The sequence below is a fragment of the Lissotriton vulgaris genome, chromosome 6 (genome assembly GCF_964263255.1).
Source record: "Lissotriton vulgaris chromosome 6, aLisVul1.2, whole genome shotgun sequence".
Taxonomy (NCBI): Eukaryota; Metazoa; Chordata; class Amphibia; order Caudata; family Salamandridae; genus Lissotriton; species Lissotriton vulgaris.
The window spans coordinates 1,527,239,465-1,527,250,456 of record NC_141694.1 but is presented as its reverse complement, the minus strand read 5'-3'; the positions used below and the strand labels follow the sequence as shown (position 1 = coordinate 1,527,250,456).

Genomic DNA, 10,992 nt, shown 5'->3' with positions numbered 1-10,992 from the left:
AGAGATAGGAATTACTGCAACTACCATGAGGACCTATTTCTGTAAATCTAAATAGGATGCAATAGTGTTGTTTGCCTATATTCACTTGTCAGCCATGTTACAACTAATGTTCATCTCTCATTGAGTTACACATTTGTCAAGCATGGGGAAGTAGAGCTAGAAATCACTACAACTTACATGACACCCTGTTTGTCTAACAGAAAACAAGATGCAATTGAGATCTTGCTCATCCTCACTTGTCTGCAATGTTACAAGTGATGTTCAGCTCTCATGGACTGCAATGTACATACAATGCTCTACTCAGAGACGTGTCTGACTACTTTGCTTGATGTTGTCCTTCTCAACTGAAACAATGGATGGCATGAGTGACACCATACCAAGGGCAAAAACAACAGTTGATGGACAGAATGCAGAACAATGTCATACATTCACCCCAGTACAGAGATCTGGTCCTACATCCATTGTTTTTTTGTACTCCACACCACCCCAGTTCAGACATGGCCATATGCAAATCAGCCTTGACCCTGTACCTCATGGGAACAGTCCAGACCGAACTGCCAAGCCATGTCTTCCCTGGACCGGAATCAAGCATCCTAGGACCGGTTTCTGGCTATCAGCCGTCATCAGCCAGAATAGCTTGACTCCAGTGGTGTGGAGAGTACGGGACTCACGTCTGAGCATACCCATCCGATTCGGGGTGACAAATGCTAAAACAACAGTTTATGGACAGAATGCAGAACAATGTCATACATTCACCCCAGTACAGAGATATGGTCCTAAATCCATTGTTTTTGCACTCCACACCACCCCAGTTCAGAAATGGCCATATGCAAATCAGCCTTGACCCTGTGCCTCATGGGAACAGTCCAGCCCGAACTGCCAAGCCATGTCTTCCCTGGACCGGAATCAAGTATCCTAGGACCGGTTTCTGGCTATCAGCCATCATCAGCCTGGATAGCTTGACTCCAGTGGTGTGGAGAGCAGGGGACTCACGTCTGAGCATACCCATCCGATTCGGGGTGACAAATACAAAAACAACAGTTGATGGACAGAATGCAAAACAATGTCATACATTCACCCCAGTACAGAGATCTGGGCCAAAATCCATTGTTTTTTTGCAATCCATACCACCCCAGTTCACACATGGCCATATGCAAATCAGCCTTGACCCTGGGCCTCATGGAAAAGTCCAGCCCGAACTGCCAAGCCATGACTTCCCTGGACCGGAATCAAGCATCCTAGGACCGGTTTCTGGCTATCAGCCGTCATCAGCCAGAATAGCTTGACTCCAGTGGTGTGGAGAGCACGGGACTCACGTCTGAGCATACCCATCCGATTCGGGGTGACAAATGCTAAAACAACAGTTTATGGACAGAATGCAGAACAATGTCATACATTCACCCCAGTACAGAGATATGGGCCTAAATCCATTGTTTTTTGCACTCCACACCACACCAGTTCAGACATGGCCATATGCAAATCAGCCTTGACCCTGTGCCTCATGGGAACAGTCCAGCCCGAACTGCCAAGCCATGTCTTCCCTGGACCGGAATCAAGTATCCTAGGACCGGTTTCTGGCTATCAGCCTGGATAGCTTGACTCCAGTGGTGTGGAGAGCAGGGGACTCACATCTGAGCATACCCGTCCCACTCGGGGTGATAAATGCAAAAACAACAGTTGATGGACAGAATGCAGAACAAGGTCATACATTCACCCCAGTACAGAGATCTGGGCCTAAATCCATCGTTTTTTTGCACTCCACACCACCCCAGTTCAGACATGGCCAAATGCAAATCAGCCTTGACCCTGTGCCTCATGGGAGCAGTCCAGCCCGAACTGCCAAGCCATGTCTTCCCTGGACCGGAATCAAGTATCCTAGGACCGGTTTCTGGCTATCAGCCATCATCAGCCAGGATAGCTTGACTCCAGTGGTGGACAAAGTCTGCCCGCCATCCTAATGGACCCGCAAGAGTGTACCTCAAATATATGTAAGGCATGAAGGTAACTCTGCTGATTTTAAGTGACAGGTGACCCATTGACTAATATTTAATATACAACCAAGTTGTGTGTTTGCCAGTATTCTACATAACTAGGCCTTGGTATGGTGAAATACACAAGTTACTTCAACACTGTTTTGGCTTAAATGTTTGGGGGATGTCATGTTAATTTCTGATTACAAAATGCAACATAACAGCACATATAATAAGCTGCTCAATTCTACTACATGTATTTGAATGTGTCCAAATGTCTTGTAAACAAGTCCAATACCATGAGGATAGATCACAATTGTAATCTTTACCTACTTTGTTTATTCCTAGGTCTCTACTTACTGTGACATAAATGATGTGGATGTAGATACCACATTTCCACCAATAACAATGCTCTCTATTTCTCAACAGGTATGCTCTCTATTTCTCAACAGGTGTATCTGGCCAGAGCGTGCCACCGAAAAGACTCCTACTCTACACCAGGATCAAGCATTCACTGATTACAACACTCCTGGATATCTGGTTGTAGGTGACCTTCCTGGCACATCTGGTTAGCCTGGGCAAACGATAACAGTAGATCTCATTGTGCCCACAACAACACCTCACACTCCAGTCGCAACACCATAGCCAGCCACTGCCTCTCCCAAACAGTGTACCTAGCACAGGCAGTTACATCGTGTGCCCCCAGTCCTGGAATCCGAGGTGGCTATTATCAACCCAGTCACTGAGGAACCAGGAACCAGTGGGAGAATGCAGTCTAGCCCAAGGGCACAGCCCCGTGGGGATAAGGTTCAAGGGAGGGTAACTACGAGTCTGCTGAGTGAGCCTACTTGGCCACTCATACCCAGGCTGCCATCGACCTATCAGGACTCCCAAACCATGATGGGCCAGGTACTAACAGAAATCCGGGAAATGAAGCAGCTGCAGAGGAAAATATACCACAAAGTGGCCGACATTACCACCAATATGGGCTTCCTTGTTGGGGTGCTGCAGAACGTTAACACAACCCTGTGCAGGGATTTTCCGCAACCATCTACCACTTCCTGTATGTATCCCCAATGAATGGACTGTGCACATTCTGCTACACTTCAACAATGGGATAGGGGTGCACAAGGCATATCCCCATATATGTTATGCATTTGTGTACATATCAGATGTTGTACACATTTGCAGCAATATATCCGGGGATGTGGGCTCTGCCGTAGCTGCCGCTGCTGCAGTAACATTAGATGCATCAGATGCACCATAATACGGCAGTGGGAAGCTCCCCGGCCTCAGCAGTCAGAAAGGCCTCGCAAAGAAGGCGGTCGGACGTCGGTCCAACTGGCATCGTAGTGAAGCCCAAAGTTCTAAGCTAAATAAAGCAACACTAACAAAACAAACATCTTTCACCAAATTTTGCCAGAGCTTCATCTTCATAGTATTTTTCATAAACATTCTCCTCACATCACCACAACAAGAGCTGCTTTAATAGTCAAAGTAAGGACATTTCACAACATACTTATACTCATGAGAAGAAGTTGTTGATGAGACCTTGACACAGGTTAGCTCATCATACTTCACCACTATCATCATCATCTGGCATTACATGATCCTCACCTGGTGGCTTATCAGGATCTCCATCCTCTGAGATATAAAGGATGTTCTGTCAGAGGACTATATTGTGGAACATGCAGCAGGCCACAATGATTTGACACACTTTCCCAGGTGGGTATAGGAGAGCTCCCACTGTCTTGTTCAGACATCTGAATCTGGCCTTGAGGAGCCCAAAGCCCGCTCTACAGGCCTCTGTGTTCTTCCATGAGCCTTACTGAAGTAAACTTCCCCTGGCGTTGTTGGATTACTCTGAGGTGCCAATAACCATGGATAGTTGGGATACGCTGAGTCTCCTAGATGGAAGACAGACAGAAATGGAACAATACCTTAAACGCTTTCTGATTATACTAACTGAAGATTTAGGACAGGTCAGACTTACTAACAAGCCAGGCCTTCTCCAGTAGCAGTTATGAATCAGTCAATCAATCAATCAGAGTACTTGTAAAGCGCGCTGCTCACCCTTGAGGGTCTCAAGGCACTGAGGGGAGGGGGTGCCGCTACTGCTCAAAGAGCCAGATCTTGAGGAGTCTTCTGAAGGCGAGCAGGTCTTGGGTCTGCCGTAAGTGGGTAGGGAGGGCTTTCCAGGTCTTGGCGGCGAGGTAGGAGAGGGATCTGCCGCCGGAGGTCGTTGGTTGGATGCGGGGGACAGCGGCGAGGGCGAGGCTGGCGGAGCGGAGCTGTCGGGTGGGGGAGTAGAAGCTGAGTCTGCTGTTCAGGTAGGCTGGTCCACCGTTGTGGAGTGTCTTGTGTGCGTGGGTGAGGAGCTTGAACGTGATACTCTTGTCGATGGGGAGCCAGTGTAGGTCTCTCAGGTGGGGGGTGATGTGGCTGTGGCGGGGGACGTTGACGATCAGTCGGGCGGAGGTGTTTTGGATGCATTGTAGTCGTCGTAGGTGCTTGACTGAGATTCCTGCATAGACTGTGTTGCCGTAGTCCAGTCTGCTGCTGACGAGGGCCTGTGTCGCCGTTCTTCTTGGTTCGGTCGGGATCCACTTGTGTATGACATCAGCTTGGGTATGGTGCTGTTCGTTAGTACAAAGGAATTGTGGGCCGATCCTGGGAACCTCGCACAGATGTTAAATCATGTAAACAGGCAACTTGCACCTTTATGGAATGGTGCTTATTGTTACAGTACACGTGTTCCCTGGCTTGTGGTGGCACTAAAGCAATATTTGTGCCATCAGTGGCTCCAACCACATGTGGGAAGCGACCAAATCCATAGAAATCGCCCTTCACATGGGGTAAAGCCTCATATCTGGGGAACTGTATGTAGCTGTCAATGCATTTCATCATTGCAGAAAGCACTTCTTTAAGTACACCACTTAATATTATTTGTGACATGCTACCAGATATCGCCACAGTGTCCTGGAAGGAACCTGTGGCCAGAAAATGTAATACTGCCATAAGTCTCACCACAGCTGGAATACATGAGGGTTTTGTGTTTTGAGGTAGTAGATCAGGCTCCAACTGATGACATAAATCCTGTACTGTTTGCCTATTTAAAAAAAAAACTTCTTGATTAAATGCCTTTCTTCAATGATCTGTAAGTATGGAAATGGGCAATATACTGGAGGCTGTTGTCTCATCCCTCTCCAAGGGTACCTTTGTGAGGAGTGAAAACAATTTTGAACATTGGTCACAGCGTCCAGAGTAACATATATGAAGAGTGAGACAAATGTCATGTGACAAAACCTAACCGCTTCAGATAGAATTACACGTAATTCACATAATAATTGTCTACTGTTCAACATACACCAATAACCCCCGCATACCATTACTCCGCAAGTCGGAACAATGACTTGCGAGTGGGCAGAAGGTGTTGGATTTAAAATACAACACCTTCCCTACTGTTGCACAGGCTGAAGTTGGAATAGTATGTTATACTATTCCAACATCCAGCTCCCCCCTCCTCAAGTCATTGTTACGAGTTGTGAGGTAATGGTATGTGTTGTTACAACGTGGTCGTTGTAATGACCGTGTTGTAATTCCCTGCGGGGAAAAAGAAGGCAGAAAAATGATGTATATTGGCTCTTGCTAACTTAGAAGCTTATATAGTGAACCATGAAGCTGGTGTGGTATGAGCATTTAATCAATGTTTTCTATTGATATGTGGTCAGGTATGGAAACGCAGTTGCAATAAACCTATTTTAGGTGTCATTTCAGGTGGATCCAAGGCAAACGAAGGAGAAGGGGCCAACGTTGTTGGGGATACAGCTGATCACAGTGGTTCTGAATGTGACATCACAAACACAGAGGGACCCAGTGACCAGGAGGGTGTGATGAGTGCCACGGAGGACACAAGCTCAAGTTCATCATCATCTGAGTCATCCTCTGATGGACACTCCAGAGTGGTGGCGAACCCCACAGGACTAGTTCCTCCTCCATCCTTGGCTGCCACCCCCAGTTCCATTGCCACCTCCTCTTTCATTGTAAAGTTGGATTTAACATTATTATTTTAGAAATGACACTTCTGAAAGTGGGCATTTCTCTGCTCTTACTGCTCTGTATACCTTGCAGCCTGTCCCCAATACATGTCTGGGCTGGGTGATAGCTACCATGTGTGCATTCTCTAGACAGTCATAAACATAGGAAGGATGGGTTTGACATAGAATTGATCTGCATTGATCTGCATTCTGATAGTTCTTACTGGGCAGGAAGAGAGCGGGGGAGCTGACACCTACATTTCCATTTGAATATTCAGTGTCCTATTTGCAACACAAAGGTCTGAGTGCACCCTACTAATAGTCTGGAGCCAGGGCTGGGATGAAAGGGGGACCTGTGCACTTCAAGGGTTTGCTTTGAAGACACCCCCACCTCAAAGGCACAAGTGTGTATCATTACTGGGGCTAAAACATGTGAAGAACACTGCCTGGTGTAAAGACTGCTGTGCTACAAGGATTGCCACTCTACTGGACTGCTGCACTGGAAGAACTGCTTTTGTGCTTTGCTGTGCTGCCCTGCTGCCTGTTTATCTCTGCCCTGCTGAGGACTAGGACTGGACCCATTTCACTCGAACTCAGAGTGACTCCAAGGGCATGCTGGGTTTGCATCTGTTCCTAAGTCTCAGGGCCATTACAGACTTCCTTCAGCCCTGCAACAGAACCTATATTCTGCCATCTGTCAGTCCTGCTGTGCCAAGTGGTGCCAATCCAGCCTTGGGCCCTGGAAAGGTGACTTCTGCTGTACAGAACTGTCAAATTCGACACAATGAAGATTTTGTGCTGGTTGGAACCAAGGCATTCCCCTTCGAAGCATTGCTTCAACGGACTGCACGGCTCAAGGACAAAGGACAGCGCAGCTCGAATACGATGCAGGGCCTGAATTGTAGAGGAGTTTGTCGCCGAAGCCTTCATCGCCTGCACGGATCAGAACCGACGCATCTAGTCTTCGACATCAGCGCTTGTTCCATCCAAGTTCTTTTTTCAGTGGGACCTGTGTAAGTCCTGTAGCTGGCCTACCCTCCATCATATTCGGACAGCACTTTGGATTCACCCTGGCCCAGCGTGACCTCAAGTAATCCCTAAGCACTATTTGATTCCAAGCAGTATTTTTTGATTTATTTATAAATTCATAACTCCGGTTCTACTAATTGTATTTTTGTTGTTTAGGTCTTGTTTTACTCATAAACACATGATATATGTTTCTAATCCTGTGTGAAATATTTTTGTGGTGCTTTCATTGTGTTACTGGGTTTGTGTGTGTTGCACAAATACTTTACACATTATCTCTTTAGATAAGCCTGACTGCTCTGTCCTAAGCTACCAGAGGTAGAGCGCTGGTTATCTTTTAGTGTGTATCTAGCTTACCCTGACTAGAGTAGTGGTTGTACTGGGTGCATACTCTGACAACCAGAAACTCCAGTTTCAAAACCAAGTCAGAGTGATATTGAATCCCTATGTCAAGTCATTTTTTAGAGAAATGGAACATTGAATCATCCATTGTCGATCTTCTTAAGCTCATGCAGAATAGACCTGAGTAAAACACCATATTGCCCTTTTATGTAGGTTTCAAATAAGGACTCTCGGCGATCAACCAGATTTTCACAATTCTACACATAATCCACAAAGACAACACAGCAACAAAAATGCCACTTTGAATGCCAATTTTAGAATTTTATTGGCCTTTGACCAGGACCCAAGACACTACCTCTGGGCAAAATTGAAAACCATGGGCATTGATCCGGCCTTTTTGATCCTAATCCAATTGTTAAATACCGGAACAACCTCTTGTTAAATGAAAAGAGACATATCCGCAAAAACATATACATCACCAACAGGGTAAAGCAAGGCTGTCTTCTGGCTCCCCTCTTGTTCTCTCTTTACAATAATGATTTGTACAAAGCGGCCAAAATGCTACTGAAAACATTCCAATAGTAAACAGCTTAAAGAACCCGGATCTTTTATATGCTGATGATTCTGTTTTGATCTTCAAGACTCCCAGGGGCCTGCAGGCACAACTCACAGTCATGGAAAGATAAGGCTCGGCAAAAAAGGAACACTGGTAAACCAAAAAACGTTTCATATAAGACCAAGCATCAAAGAAAGAAAGAAATATTCTTCCATAATGAACCAAAAAATATTTTAAAAATACGAAAAACAATTATTCATACACTCGTAACACATACGAGTGTACTGGATCCGATCGTTCCTCACCGGATTCATATCTAAGAGGCCACGCAAAGCTACTATACGTGGCTTTAGATGGCCTCATAGATATGATGTGAGGCAAGGCAGCACAAATCGCTGCATTGCCTTACTCTGCACTCTGGAGGCTTTCCATGGGCGTTGCAGTGAGTTTTCCAATGCAACAACCATGGAATTTGACGCTACTCTAGATTTACAAGATCATGTAAAGCTGGGGAGCGGCAAATCCTGACACCTACCGAAGTGAGGCATAGTGAGGAGAAATATCTTTATTTCTCCAAATTTTTAACTCTTTGTATGTGTGCTGCAGAATACATTCTGCAGCACACATAGAAAAAGGAAAACACCAGTTCGGATTGTTTCTGTGCAGGAAGGTACCCCTTCCTGCACAAAACAAATCCTGCTGACAACACAGGCTCCCTTGTACCATGGTGCAAGGGTGCCTGCTTTAGCGCTAGGCTGCCAAAACGGCACCAGCACAGGGGAACTACAGGAATGCACCGCATTGCGCAAATACTGTGCACTTGCTGTGCTTCCCTAAGACAAATCCCCATAAATGAGGGCCTAGAGGGCATATTATCAAGGGGGTTTATCTCCGCTTTTTTGGCTTTAAAAGCCAAGAAAGCGGAGATAAAATTATCTCCCTATTACCTAGCTGTCGCTAACACCAGTTAGCGACAGCTAGTAGGAGATAGCGACCATCTTGGGCCCCACTTTGCATGTCAGTGATATTTATCACTAATGACATGCAAAGTGGGTTATCGCTTCTCGGCCTTTTGGCTAAGATCAAGTGTAGTATCTGTTCTTATCAGTTTAATGACATGCAAAGTGGGCGTGCCAAGATGTTAGTGGCTGGAAGCAGTCGCTAACATCGCTATCTCCTATTACCAACTTATGGAGATATTTGCGCTAAGCGCGAATATCTCCAAAAGCTAACACCTGCCCTGAGCAGTTCTTAGCCATGTTATCCAATGGGAGGTGGATAACATGACTAAGAGCATTAGCTCGGTAATGCATGAATATCGCGGACTTTTCAGCGATATTCATGCATTGCGGGCGATTTTTATCGCATTTGCGATAAACCTTGGTAATACCAAGGTTTATCTGCGATAAAAATCGCCGCAGCTCGGCGGTAAATTTTTGTCTCTAACCAAGCAATAGCGATAATTATCGCTATTGCTTGGTAATATGCCCCTAAATCCTTAACAATTAAAGAAGAAATCCAGGCCCTTTGCAAATTTGGAAAATAGCTTTTTGGATGTTTTCAATTGTTAAATACTGGGTAAATTATGGGGAAATGATGACATGGGTTTGCAGGGCTGAGAACAGCATGGACTGTACATCAACTAAAATTTAATAAGGGCTCCCTTCAAATATCTTGTTGGATGAGGCGAACGCAGAAGTACGTTTTAGGAGAGTGAAGTAAAATACTTGGTTGCATGTTGGCAAGCCAAATATCGTAAAGTTTAATAGAATTCCACCACTGTTCCTTGATTTGTTCTCTGAAGGGCAGAGAGCTCATTGAAAGTAATAAAAGTCTGCAGACATTCTTTGAAAGGTTTTATAACAGTAACTCTGCCTTTGTTGAATCACAGTTTAAAGATATAAAAAGGTTTATTGAAGGAAAATTATGATAAACCTTCCAATGAAAACATAATAAATAATAAACTACCTGATAGCACAAGGATAGCATACATAACCCAAGAGATTAGGGAACAGTTTGTGGTTTTTGTACTGATATGGGCTTTGCTTGGCAGTGCTCTCCAATCTCAATTCTCTTTTATTTGCCACTGGTTGTATTCCTAGAGCAGTGATAAGAGACACCAAAAAGGGCATGCACATCTGCAAAAAAGGCATGGTAGCATACTATGGCGTCATTTCGTTTTCTCACTGAGAATTATTGTAGGCTTATTTAATTTAGGTCTTATGGCTTCTCCATATGGTAAGGCCCTGTTTTGCTGGTCATACAGAACTACGAAGACAACTAAGAAGTATTTTCCCATTGAAGATACTTGCATTTTTTTTTAATACAATCGAATCATTTGGGACAATTGACAAATAAACTGTCCAGCGTACACGTAACACATTTGTTAAGTCAAAGAGTTATGATTTTCCTTTTGAGAGACTTTCGGGCATATTACCAAGCAATAGCGATAATTATCGCTATTGCTTGGTTAGAGACAAAAATTTACCGCTGAGCTGCGGCGATTTTTACCGCAAATAAACCTTGGTATTACCAAGGTTTATCGCAAATGCGATAAAAATCGCTGCAATGCATGAATATCGCTGAAAAGTCAGCGATATTCATGCATTACCGAGCTAATGCTCTTAGCCATGTTATCCACCTCCCATTGGATAACATGGCTAAGAACTGCTCAGTAAACTCTTTTACAGGGGGGGTTTTGTCCGATAGTGTGGCCGGGTAGGACAATATTCAATTAGACAGAAAAGAAGGACCCGGTCACTGGTTTTTTTTGGTTCTGCTATTTTTTATTTAGAGCAGAATCATACACCAAGGTATTTAATCCTTAGATGTATATTTTTATTTTAAGTAGATGAAAAAAGGAAATTTGCAACAATTTTTACATAATTCTGACAGTCCGAAGAATTACTCACTGTCCTACACAAAGACACATGCATTTACAAATGACTACAAACATACATTACTTTGAAAACCAAAAAATTAACCATTTATACAATTCTAAACAGAAGACATTCAACAGATAAATTGCTTTTTTGTGAAAGTACCCTGTCCACTTTTTCTA

The 10,992-nt window shown here is 44.5% G+C and overlaps 1 pseudogene; it reads left to right on the top strand.

Annotated features, from left to right (window-relative positions):
- Positions 1–8,987: 8,987 nt before the first annotated feature.
- On the top strand, positions 8,988–9,195 carry LOC147709095 (U2 spliceosomal RNA; annotated as a pseudogene).
- Positions 9,196–10,992: the final 1,797 nt, after the last annotated feature.